This window comes from Clupea harengus, chromosome 14, assembly GCF_900700415.2.
Source record: "Clupea harengus chromosome 14, Ch_v2.0.2, whole genome shotgun sequence".
In the NCBI taxonomy this organism is placed as follows: Eukaryota; Metazoa; Chordata; class Actinopteri; order Clupeiformes; family Clupeidae; genus Clupea; species Clupea harengus.
This window is the reverse complement of record NC_045165.1, coordinates 29,281,863-29,294,571: the sequence shown is the minus strand read 5'-3', so window position 1 is coordinate 29,294,571 and position 12,709 is coordinate 29,281,863. Positions and strand designations below refer to the sequence as shown.

The 12,709-nt window shown below is 40.3% G+C and overlaps 1 long non-coding RNA gene across 4 annotated transcripts; it reads left to right on the top strand.

Annotated features, from left to right (window-relative positions):
* Positions 1-3,922: 3,922 nt before the first annotated feature.
* On the top strand, positions 3,923-12,702 carry LOC122133500. 4 transcript variants are annotated; one of them, XR_006152811.1, is made up of 4 exons: positions 3,923-5,285; positions 5,536-5,573; positions 11,347-11,378; positions 11,799-12,702. It is a non-coding gene; the product is annotated as an uncharacterized LOC122133500 (long non-coding RNA). The 4 variants fall into 4 exon arrangements; XR_006152812.1 differs by lacking the exon at positions 11,799-12,702 and having other exon boundaries at positions 3,923-4,948; positions 5,238-5,285; positions 11,347-11,484; XR_006152813.1 differs by lacking the exon at positions 11,799-12,702 and having other exon boundaries at positions 3,923-5,079; positions 5,238-5,285; positions 11,347-11,484.
* The last annotated feature ends 7 nt before the right edge of the window (positions 12,703-12,709 follow it).

Genomic DNA, 12,709 nt, shown 5'->3' with positions numbered 1-12,709 from the left:
TGATGAGGATGTATTGTCTTTCTTCTCACAGATGCATCCATAGTTCGACTTCCATGTGTAATTGTCTTTACAGGTTCCTCTTGAGTTCTTGTTGCTGTTTCCTGATCCACAGTGGTACTGTCCAAAGTAGCTGCGGGTTGTGCGTATGCCTGGGTCAGCTCAGTGTCCTCATAGTCATCCTGTTCATCATGTTGTGCCAATCCTTCTTCCAAATACTCATTCATTCCATCCATTCTTTCTGTTCTTTCAGGCACATTTTGTGACATTTCAAATCCTTTTAAGATGCTGTATTTGCAGCCATCCGAGTCTCCAATTCAAGCTTTTCCTTCTCAGCTCTGAGCTCAGTTTCTATTTTCTCAAGATGCTGCTTCTTTTGAAGCCTCTCAGCCTTAGCTGCCAACTCAGCATGTTCACTTTCCAGATGCATTTTAATAGATATCATTGATGATTTTGATGAATGTCGTGATGGTGCATTGGAAACACTGTCATTAGGCATAACCAGAGGTGTAAAGTAACGAATTACTTTTACTCACGTTACTGTAATTGAGTAGTTTTTTTGTGTACTTTGTAATTTTTAAGTAGTTTTTGAAATCGGTAATTTTACTTTTACTTAAGTAGATTTTGACTGAAGTATTGTACTTCGCTACATTGGAAATTACATCCGTTACTGAGTAAAAAAAAAAACATAGTTCAAGGCGGGAATCGCGCACCACAATTCTCACTGCAATGGTGGATGCTGCATGGAGTATATGATGGAGTCATGCAAGGCGCCGGTACGGTGCCGAGTCACGAGAGATAGATATGGAGGAAGATGATAGTGCGGACTACCAACAAGCTGCGGACCACCAACAAGCTGAAGCACCGAACTTTCCGCCAGTTGAAATTAAAGAAGATGACGAAAACCCGTGGCCACATCTCAGCAAGCAGTTTGCCTTCCAACGTAAAAGAGGCAACAGCTATATGCTGTGTAAACTGTGCCTAATCCGCCAGTCAGAACTTTCTGCTTATAAACATTCATCTTCAAATCTGCGCAAGCATGTGTTGGTAAGTACAGTATTTGTCCCTTTCCATTAGTAGTTCAGACAGCGTTTTTGTCATTTAGTTAGCTTTGCTCCATTAAGCAAAATATGCGTTTCATGGCACTAGTAGGTAGTAGCCTAATTTTGGCTAGCACTTGCAACCGCCCTGAGTATGCTAACGTCGACAGCGGTCATCCAATAGACTAATAATAATTCCATTCCTGTCTTCCATTCGTTTCAGGTCATAGCATTATTATGTTCAGTCTCTCATATTGTGTTAAAAACTGCAGATCAGTCATCAGCAATGAAATACACCACATAAACTGATATTAGGCTAATCATTTGGCTGCCTCCCATGCCTTGAAACAGAACAATGTGAATGCGCACACCATCGTTTTCAGACAGTTGGACAAGTCAATGTGTATGTCGTTATCTGCAATTTATCACGATGTTTAGTCAGATATTGATAACGATAAGTGGTGGCTTTGCAACGTGCACGTCTTTCATGTTCATGTTCATGCTCAGGGGTCTCGGTTAGCAAGAATTGAGGATTATGAATTGTGATGCATGTAGAAATAGAAAATAATGCTATAATTCTGTATACTGTAGGTCTGTCATCTCAAGTAGCTATTTATAGCTATTTCTGTGTTATGATGCACTCTTGATGGCAGCTCAATACTTAATTGTCAGAAATGTTGTTTGTCATTCTACAGGTCTAGTCTGTCAGACAACACCTTGACCGGATGTTGGAGGCTGGAGCAAGTTGGACAACATTCATCAGATGAAGATGATTTATTTTCCTCAATGAAGTCCAGAAGGTCAGAAGGTACAGGGGAGTTAGAAGGGTACCTAGCCTGTGTCTCAGTCAATATGGATCTGCTGAACGCCTTTCAGAATATCAAAAAACTGTCCCTGAAACTCAATACTGGCCTACCTGCCTCGGCTGCCTGCGAGCGACTCTTCAGCTGTGCTGGATTGCTGTTCAATGCAAAGCTAAGATGAACTCTACTCATCTTGAAAATCAGCTGCTGCTCAAACTCAACAAGAAGTTTGTAGACTAATGCTCTAAAGGTGGACACAAGTAAAGTAACCAAAGTTTACAGTGGGGCAGCGGTATTTAAACTTTTTATTTTAGCTGTCATGTGGTTCATGTCTTGACACGTCCTCCCAAAAGTTCTTAAATGTTGTGTTGACATGTTTAATGTTTGACATGTTTAATGTCATTGCACTTATATTTCTAAAGATTCTCCTTTAATAAAAAATAACTAGTTTTTGTATTGGATTTATGACCCCTTGTCCTTTTTTGCACTATATAGGAGTGGCCTAGCCTGACGATGTCATACTCATAATTCTAGTCAGAATATGAGTCTGATATCGCTCCATTGGGCTGTGATTATGGGGCGTGTTTCAACCGAACCAGGAGAAAAAATGCCTCTTCGCTCAATTGGTTACCTACAACCAATCAGAACAACGTAGTATGTGACCAGGGGCAGCTGATACATTACACTTTTACCGGATCCCGTAGGAAGGAAGGCAAAAACATCTTTTCGATTGACAAATGCCTTAATCGCGTTTCTCTGTTCCTCTTTCAAAATGAATGCACTGTCAATGTCTAAATGGACTCGAATCTATACATTTCAGCTCTCCAGCGGCAGCCATGTTTGTTGAAAACGAATTCAACTCGTGTGTTGGTGACGTGGTTGGTTACGTTACTGTTGATCATCTGTCCATCATCGTATAAAGCCCGCCTTAACAATTTGATTGGTACGGCCGATATCGAGCCGCAGATAATTTCTCCTCAATGGAGTAATGCCAGACCGAACTTCCCAACCAAAAAATTTGTGGGCGGGGCTAAGTTCGGTCTGGTATCCAGGCTAGGAGTGGCCCCCATCAAGTTGTTGAAAGTAACTAAGTAACTTTTACTTAAAGTACATTTTAAATGAACTACTTTTTACTTTTACTTGAGTAGATTTTTAGATGGGTAATTTTACTTGTACTTAAGTAAAATTTCATCAAAGTAATTGTACTTTTACTTGAGTACAACATTTCAGTACTTTTTACACCTCTGGGCCTCATCATCACCTCATCATCCACAGTAATTGCAGTACCCATTGTAGCATCATTACCAGTCACTTTTTCAATTTGATCAACCCATTTTGATACATTGTTTTGGAAAATCAACAAAGGGGCAACTTTAGGGGCAAACCACTCACATTGATCCCTTTTAACATCATCTTTATGCAATAAAGATTTGACAGAGTTATTTAACTCATTGAAGTCTCGGTATGCTTTGAGAAACTCATTTTCCATTTTTGATTTAACCTTTTCAAGATTGCATGCATCCTTCATTAAATCAGTGATTTCATTTTTCTTTCTGGTTAAGACACCGGATTTGGCACTTCTAGATCCTTTGAGCTGTGTCAGTTGCTCTGCATGTGCGGTGTCAATATCCTCCTCCAAACTTCTGAACCTGAGCAAACTTTTCATTCTCCTCATTTTTCTCACGTTTTGATTTGCTTGCAATTCCAACAGATAACAATGCACACGTTCTCACATGGCTTTCCTTTTTAAAGCAAAAATAATCCTTAACATCAACTGAGACTTCGTAGTTGTTTTGCACCGTCAAAAAAGTTTAAAGTAATCATTTCGTTCCTTCGCAAATGAGGAACATAAAACTTTCTCAATGAGATGACGTCAACGCAATTGACGGACGCACATCAAATGACCGGCGCGGATTCACCTCTTCACGGAAGGCCAAGATATTAGTTTCCACCATTGATACACAGTCTTTAAAGCAAAGAATCGTAGCGTTACTGCTAGCGATCAGTTCCTACTAACGTTCCAACGCATTGCGAGCTAGGTTTTTTGACAATTGTAAAACCAAGTTCGTTCCTATTCGAGCCTTAGGTTGACGTGCTTCAAGCACTGTTGGGTTTTAGTTGATAGTTGATTTATTGCAACAAAAAAGATGAAGAATTATGTACCTGAATTGAGGTGATGGTACAATCTGGAGGTGCGAAACAGCAGAGGTTCCAAAGTTTTCCGTATTTCCAATTTGTTGTGCTTTCTGCGGTCAAAAAACCTTTTGGCTGCATGCCTGCCAACTTGTCTCTGGAGTGACTGCTTTAATTGCCTTCACGAGGTCAGGTGCTGCAGTCACCTGACGAAGTGGGCCGTGGCCAACGCAATTTCGCACTTCCAGGTTGTTCAACAGTACACAAAGCAAATCCAAATACCAACAAAATATTATTTAATTAAATTATGATAAATGCAAAACACTTATCCTAATATTTCATAACTATAAATAATAACAATAAACAAAACCCATTCTGGCTCCAACAGTAGTGAAGATAAGAGGGTAAATGATGGATACCCATGAGGATGTTAATTCTCACAAACACCTTCACCTCCTCCACAAATGTATTGCACAAGGATACATTTGAAGAGGCATAGAGGTTGGTGTTTTCCACCAAATTAGCAAAAATGTTGGTTATCTGTATGGTTTAGTAGTGATAATATTTTAATATTTATTTTAATATTTATTTATTTACAAAATATATAACAAATACTAATTAAATACATTAAGAAGATATTAAATCTAATAAATACGTCTGCAGTACGGTTCAAAATGTATGAATTTGAACTTTAGGGTGTATGTAAAGCTATGTATTTTAATATTTGTAGATGTCACTAATACATATTTGATATCATATTAACAAACAATTTATGCCCTTTCAAAAAAAAAAAAAACTTGTAATTGTAATTTTTCTTTTGTTTTCTAACTGTAACTGTTTGTTTACAGGATAACAGAAAATAAAGGAATTCTCTGTTTTTCGCAGTAATTTGCTGCAGTGTTCTAGAATTCTATCTCAACCAAGGGAGTGTCCACCCTGTTTGACAGTGAGGGTATTTCCAAGTGATGTCACAAGGTGAATGTACGCCATTTGAAGCCATATGTCCAGCTTCCATTGGGATGCTGCACAATACAGTACATTCCTGAATATCAGAAGTAATGTCCACATCCTCAGCCTTGTCTGGTCGCTGAAGATGGTGAATGGAGGTATTTGTTTAGCATGGCACTTTGGCACTATTTACTGTCATGTGGAGTTGAAAGTAATTGTACATGTGGTGCTTTATGTGCTTTATGTTCCTATTTGGGAATTTCCCTAAGGGATTAATGAAGTATCCATCTATCTATCTATCTATCTTTCCTAAAAGCTGAGGTTGTTACGCCTGATCACACATGCAGCAAGACGGCAGACACAGGTGATGGCACGACCTTGTACAGAGAAGAAAGAGTATACAGTATGTATATACAGTAGATGCTGAATGTTTTTTTTCTTTGTGTGTATGCCTTATCCAATTTCAGGCATTCCCACTACATCCACAAGTTTAGAGGAGGAGTTGCATTTTCTATAATGTTTTAGTCTTGATCTTAATGTATTAGTTTCTTCTGCTTTTGATCTGTTCATTATTGAAGTGCTTCACTGTCTCTCTCTCTCTCTCTCTATACTAGCTTTGGAGGACAAGATTCCAGTAAAATTAGCTGCTAAGGTAAAATTCCCCATTGTCTATCGTAACCAACATCTTTTTATTAGTATTAGTGGGAATGGCCGTTGTGTGTTTACCTCTGTCCACATGCTTACCAATCTGTCAGGTGCTAATGGAACAGATGCACAATGTGCGGCGTAACAAGGACATGGTCATGGCCAGAATTGGAAATTGCCAAGCCACATTCTCAAAGTTCAAAAAGTAGCTTTATTGTCAATTACTTTGCATGTCAAGACATACAAAGGAATCTAAAGGACGTTTCCCACTCTCCCACGGTGAAACATATAAAGTGCACAGGCACAACAACAGATAAGACAAGACATGTCCTACATATAGATATACATATAGACAGTGGTGTATAAAGTACCCAAAAGCCATACTTGAGTAAAAGTAAAGATACCTTCCTGGAAAATGACTCAAGTAAAAGTAAAAGTAACCTTTTAGAATACTACTTGAGTAAAAGTCTTAAAGTATCTGATCTTTACTGTACTTAAGTATCAAAAGTAATTTTCTGATATTAAATGTACTTAAGTATTGAAAGTAAAAGTACAAAGTAAATGCTGTTAATAAAAAAGCAAAGGGTCAGAATTTTGAGAATTATGAAGTTTATTCCGACTAGAATGAGCATACTTATAAACTGGGCCTTATTTGAACACAATTTTAACACAATAGGCAATACTAAAGCAGCACCGAAAGTAACAACCCAGTCATTACTTGAAACTGAAAAATGTTTTGTTCATCTTCAAACAAAACGTCCCAGAAAGCCATTATGAATTTTTTAAATTTTAATCTTTGTAACATTTTGTGAATGGGCTCCTGAGTATCCCAAGGTATGCATAAGGCACAACCTGAGAGCAATAACCTGCCATAGCAATAGCATTACATCAGGATCATCAGTTTTACAAGCAAGTTATCTGTACAGTGACTGAAATACTTTCAGCAACATGCACACACATCCCTTGAACAATAACGTTACTAGCAGCTGTTTTGCTCCACACTGCTACGTTACTGTAGTGTAGATTGACACCATCCTAGCTAACTAGCTAGATACTTCGCCAGAGATGGAATAAAGAATAAGAATAAATAATCGTTGTAGGTTATTAGCTAGCTTGAAATATTATATACAGATCTTACCCAGCGGTGAAAGAACATGACTAGTCTACAAGGTCGTGCTTGTGGCATTTAATGAAGAGGTCGTGGGGTTTCTAATTTTTTGATTGAGACCTGTGTGCTTTTGCTTCGATTATTGTTGTGTCCCCTTCGTTGTTGATCTTAATGTTTTGGATATATCCTTCCACTGCATATTGCAGTCCATTTTGCCTTGATCTGGAGCAGTGGCGATTTTAGCCTGAAATTTCTGTTGGGACTTCATGTCACCGTCAAAAAACTAGAGGTAGCTGATTATTATAAGCAGTAGACCAGTAAGATGTGTTATGGGCTGCATTTTGCTAATCCTATTTCAAATACATTTCACATGCTTCAGCGCAACACAAAGATGTTGCCTATAATACAGCATTAAAGTAAAATGATTGCAACAAAGTAAAAATATTAGACCGACACATAGCTCAAATAACTTAACTAATGTATTAAGCTTGTGGCACACGTGTGGCATACAATATGAAGCGAAAGGCACAACTTAAACAAATAACAGCAACAAAACATGTGTCAGGGATTTGTCGGGGATCGCACCCGGGTCGCTGGATCGGTAACCCCACGCTCAGCCGAGTGAGCTAGTTAGGACTCAGTTGCAGAGGAGTGTTTCTTGGTTTCTTTATTCTTAAAACAATGATATTTCCATACAGCGGGAAACGAACACACAGAAGATAATCCACTAACCTAGCCGGGTATTTATACCCCTACTAATCACAGTATACATGGGAAACAGATGAGTAACATAATTAGTGTAGATGGGACACAGATGCGTAACACAATCAGTATAGATGAGACACAGGTGAGTAACACAATGACACTAGTATAACGATAAGACTGTCCAATTGTCCTTTGGCCAGCAGATGGCGCCAATGTCCCCAAACTGAGACAATCATAGTCCAAAGTCATGACAACATGCTGCTAAATGAACAAAACTTTGTAAAAAGACGATGTCCTTGCAGATTGCATTGATACATCCATCAGCTCCAAAAAAAAAAAGGTTTGACTCACCAATGCAGATCACTTAAATAGGAAGTTGGCGCGGTTCTTTGCTTGAGCGAACCTCTCGATGACTTTGCTGTTAAAATCCACCAGTCCATGAACAAACGGGTTTTCAATGGAAAGCATGGAGAGAGCGTTCAGTCTCTGCTGTCCCATCGTGTTTCTTGTGAATAGCTTAATCATTTTGTGTGGCCCCAAATGTTTAATTTCTAATTTATCTTCCAACGACAATGTACTAAATTGCACCCTCAACAACTAGTCTACATTATTCATTGTAGGCTGAATTAAAACACTTCCCAAATACTCGAAAACTAGCGATAGCTAACTAGCAGTAACGTTACTGGCATTGATCTGTCTGATTTTCTGACTGTATGTTTTTTTTCTTAGTCACATTTGAAAGTGCCCCACCGCTTAATGTTAACTTTGGCCTGTGTGGTTCACGCTCATTGGTGTTTCCATGGTAACGTAGAATAACGCATTAACGTGCGCTAGGGCTGTCAACGAATATTCTAAATTCGAATATATATTCGAATAGTTGTTAAAAATAGAATTTCGAATGTGAAAATTAATATTCGAATGTAAAAAAAAAAAAACTAAAAAAACAGCGGCAGCACTGTCTGCTTTGCGGGTGGGCGCGCACCTGAGATCAGGGACAGGTCACAGGAGTCTCACTGTCTGGCACAGAGTCACTGCTGACAGTTGACTTGCGAGATGCAGAAAGTGTAGAATCCAGCTTGACCGCAGCAGAGAAAGTGATTGTAACCCCCAAACATCTAAAGAGTGATGTCTGGAAATATTTCGGATTTTGGTCAGTTGATGGTAAACTTGTTGAGCCTACAGCTAAAGCAGTGTATAAGCTATGTAAGCTAAAGTTAGCTTACCATTCAACAACTAGCAACTTGAGGCTACATCTCCACATTTTGGAGATGTAGCCTCAAGTTGCTAGTTGTTGAATGGTAACCTAACTCTAGCTTACACACTACTTTAGCTGTAGGCTCAACAAGTTGCCTCACTGCTGACAGTTGACTTGGTGGTAGATGGCAGAAAGTGCAGAACCCTGCTTGACCGCAGCAGAGAAAGTGATTGTAACCCCCAAAAATCTAAAGAGTGATGTCTGGAAATATTTCCGATTTTGGGCAGTTGATTGTAAACTTGTTGAGCCTACAGATAAAGTAGTGTGTAAGCTATGTAAGCTAGCGTTAGCTTACCATTCAACAACTAGCAACTTGAGGCTACATCTCCAAAATGTGCATCCAAGTGAATACGGCATAATATGTGGAACTTCAGCGAAACAGCCACGTTTGGATACATATTTTGCGCCGTCCGTCACAAGTTCGTTGCCTACAGCACGACAGGAGGCCTGCACGCAAAAATTGATTTCGTTCATATGCAAGGACATGAGGCTGACCAGTGTGGTGGATGGGATAGGCTTCAGGGAGTTCTGTGAAGCACTGGAACCGAGGTACCGTATCCCTTGTTGTCGTTCATTTAAACCGCTATGCGCAGAGAGCGAGGCGGTGCGGGAGAGGCAGAGAGAGGGAGAAAGAAAGAGTGCGAGTGTGTGCAAGCTCTGCGGTCTTGGCCATTAGTTAATTTACATATTTTTGTGTAGGTAATATGTTGTTAAATATGTTTAAACTTAAATAAATTACCTATACAAGTAGTTATGTCTCGTTGTATTAATTTGTCCTGTTATTGACGTGCCTAATGCGCAACCAGAAATTCGAATATGTTCGAATATATGTGTTTTTTTAAAGCGAATATTCGAACGTCATTTTTGAGCCATTTTGACAGCCCTAACGTGCGCTAGGACCACTGATTCGCCAAACCTGCTTTCAGTCTGTGTTCTACCACAGTCCCCGACGTTGGTCTCGTCACTCTCATGATAATTTTTTTTTCTAAAGATGATTTGATTTTGTAACGAGTAACGAAGGTTTCAGGGGAAATGTATCGGAGTAAAAGTATCCGTTTTCTTTGCAAAATGTAGCGAAGTAAAAGTAAAAGTAAACAGAAATATAAGTAGTAAAGTAAAGTACAGATATCCAAAAAAACGACTTAAGTACAGTAACGAAGTATTTCTACTTCGTTACTATACAACACTGCATATAGATATAAACATACAGATACACGTACAGCAGCATAAGTTTTCTTTCAAGTGAGGTTATGGTAGTGCAAAAAAGGCAATTTGGTAATGGCAACAAAAGAAGACATCCTGTAAGATGTATTTGTTACATTAGCAGTGCAAGTATAACAGTAAGTGGTTATGGTGAACGGAAGTGATAAAAGTGCAAGAGACAGTTTTGTTGCAGAGTCCTGAGTTATTTTAGGGGGGGGGGATTTTAGCCTCATGTCAGACTGACGGATATGGCTGGGGGGAGTGAGGGGAGAAAATGTAGCTTCCTGACAGCTTGGTGAATGAAGCTATTTCTGAGTCTGGTGGTGGAGGCTCCTATACCTTCTTCCAGAGGGTAGTAGGCTGAACAGACTGTGTGCGGGGTGGCTGGTGTCACTCGCAATCGAGGTAGCTTTCCGGGTGAGGCGGGTGGTGTATATGTCTTGCAAGGAAGGGAGTGGGAGTGGGGCACCAATGATCTTACCAGCTGTGTTCACTATGCGTTGCAGTGCTTTCCTGCTGTGTTCAGTGCAGCTACTGCCCCACACAGTGATGCAGCTGGACAGGATGCTTTCAATGGTGCCCCGGTAGAATCCGTTCAGGATGGGTATGGGAGCTTTCACTCGCTTGAGCTTGCGGAGGAAGTAGAGGCGCCGCTGGGCTTTCTTCGCCAGTGATGCAGAGTTGGTGGCCCAGGAGAGGTCCTCACTGATGTGCACCCCCAGGAATTTGGTGCTGCTCACTCGCTCCACAGCAGCACCATCGATGGTCAGTGGTGGGTGTTCAGTGTGGCTTTTCCTGAAGTCAACCACAATCTCCTTTGTTTTGCTGACATTCAGCAGGAGGTTGTTGTCTCTGCACCACGTGGTCAAAAGGTTGACCTCCTTCCTGTAGTGGGTCTCATCGTTCTTGGTGATGAGACCCACCAGAGTTGTGTCGTCCGCAAACTTCACCATGTGATTGGTACTGTAGGTTGTTGTGCAGTCGTGAGTCAGCAGGGTGAAGAGCAGGGGACTGAGTACACAGCCTTGTGGGGCCCCTGTGCTGAGTGTGATGCTGCTCGAGATGTTGTTGCCGACTCGTACTGCTTGGGGTCGCTCACTGAGAAAGTCCAATACCCAATTGCAAAGGGAGGTGTTGAGCCCCAGCTGGTCCAGTTTACAGATGAGTTGTTGTGGGATTATGGTGTTAAAAGCTGAACTAAAGTCTATGAAAAGCATTCTCACATGTGAGTCTGCTTTTTCCAGGTGGGTGAGGGCTGGGTGGAGAGCAGAGCAGATTGCGTCCTCTGTGGAACGTTTGGCCCGGTATGCAAACTGAAAGGGGTCCAGGGTGGGGGGGAGGATGGACTTGATGTGAGACATGACTAGCCATTCAAAGCACTTCATAATGATGGGGGTCAGTGCCACAGGGTGATAGTCATTGAAGCAGGATGGAGCCGGTTTCTTTGGCACAGGTATGATGACATCTGTGACATGGACAGTGTCTTCCAATGTTTTCATTGCATTGCAGGGATTGCTGCCGACCACAGACAGTGTTCCACTGTAAGTAGTTTATATTTCAATTGCAATTTACAAACAGCGACCTTTGTTTTAGGTTCCTTTTTTTTTTTTTTTTTTTTTTTTTTTTTCACTTTGTGTCAATGACATAGTACACTAGCATAGCCTGCTGTCAAATGCTTGTGGGCAGTGCCTCTGGTGACCATAGAAATAAAATGGTTGCACGCCTAAAATGTATGAATGACATTTAACAAGGTTCATTTAGATTTACAGATTTAGTGTTTTTGTGTTATATGTGTGAGATATAAGATATAATTTTACAAACATCGTATTTGCTTACATAACTAATGCTATTATTTTCTCTCTCCCTGCTCTTGTTTGTGACCGTGTGTGTGTGTGTGTGTGTGTGTGTGTGTGTGTGTGTGTGCGCGCGCGCGCGCGCCGTTTGGTTTTGCTTTTACATAGGATATAAGCGATGGAGAGTTTTGCACGTCTGACGGTAATCCGCTACAACGTTGCCACTGTAAGTAGTTTTTATTTCACCTCGCTGAGGAATTGCATTTACGACTGCTATTTCGCGTTCTGAAATTCTTCTGAAGTTCAGAACAAACCCCAGATGAGAACTTTCATGAATGCCAAATTTGTTCTTAAAACACAGAAGAAATTCCTTCTTAAATTCTTCATAACTGCGTTTGAGAATGAGGCCCAATATCACGTTATAAGTGAGTTTTCTTAGCAACCGGGAGTGGGCTGCAAGTTTGTCCCGACGCACCACCCTTACCTGAACAATTTTTAAAACCATGCATGGAGGTTAACCTGCCTTTTCGTCACCACTTGGGGTAAGTGCAACTGGTTATGCGACTTAATAATGCAAATGAAATGTAAATACATGTTTGGAGAGTTGTTGATATTTTGAGACGCTTTGTGCAATTTTGTAGACGACTGTGAAACAGGATAAAATAATGTTTGCTAACCTAGCTAAGATGGTGTAACTCCAGGTGGAATTGGTATTGATTTCTAGAAGTTCTAGCATCCTTGACTAAAGCTAAAGATCTAACAGTAAGCCATTTGAGTTACGTTAAATGTCGATGATGAAGAATGTGTGAGGAGATAAGAAATAGGACCAGCAAATGATTTCAGCATTGTATCCTCATATACAGTGAGTTGTGCATCGTCTGTGATGTGTGTGTGATGTGTGTGTGTGTGTGTGTGTGGGGTAACTTTAGCCTAATGACGTTATATTAGCACTGCATGGGAGCAATTGTGCTAAAAAAGGTGAGCTATAAGGACACTGGCGTTTGCTAGCCTCACAAAGATTGAAACGGTTGTCATATTTAGAATGTGCTTCATTTGGTTAATTATAGGAATTCTGGTCA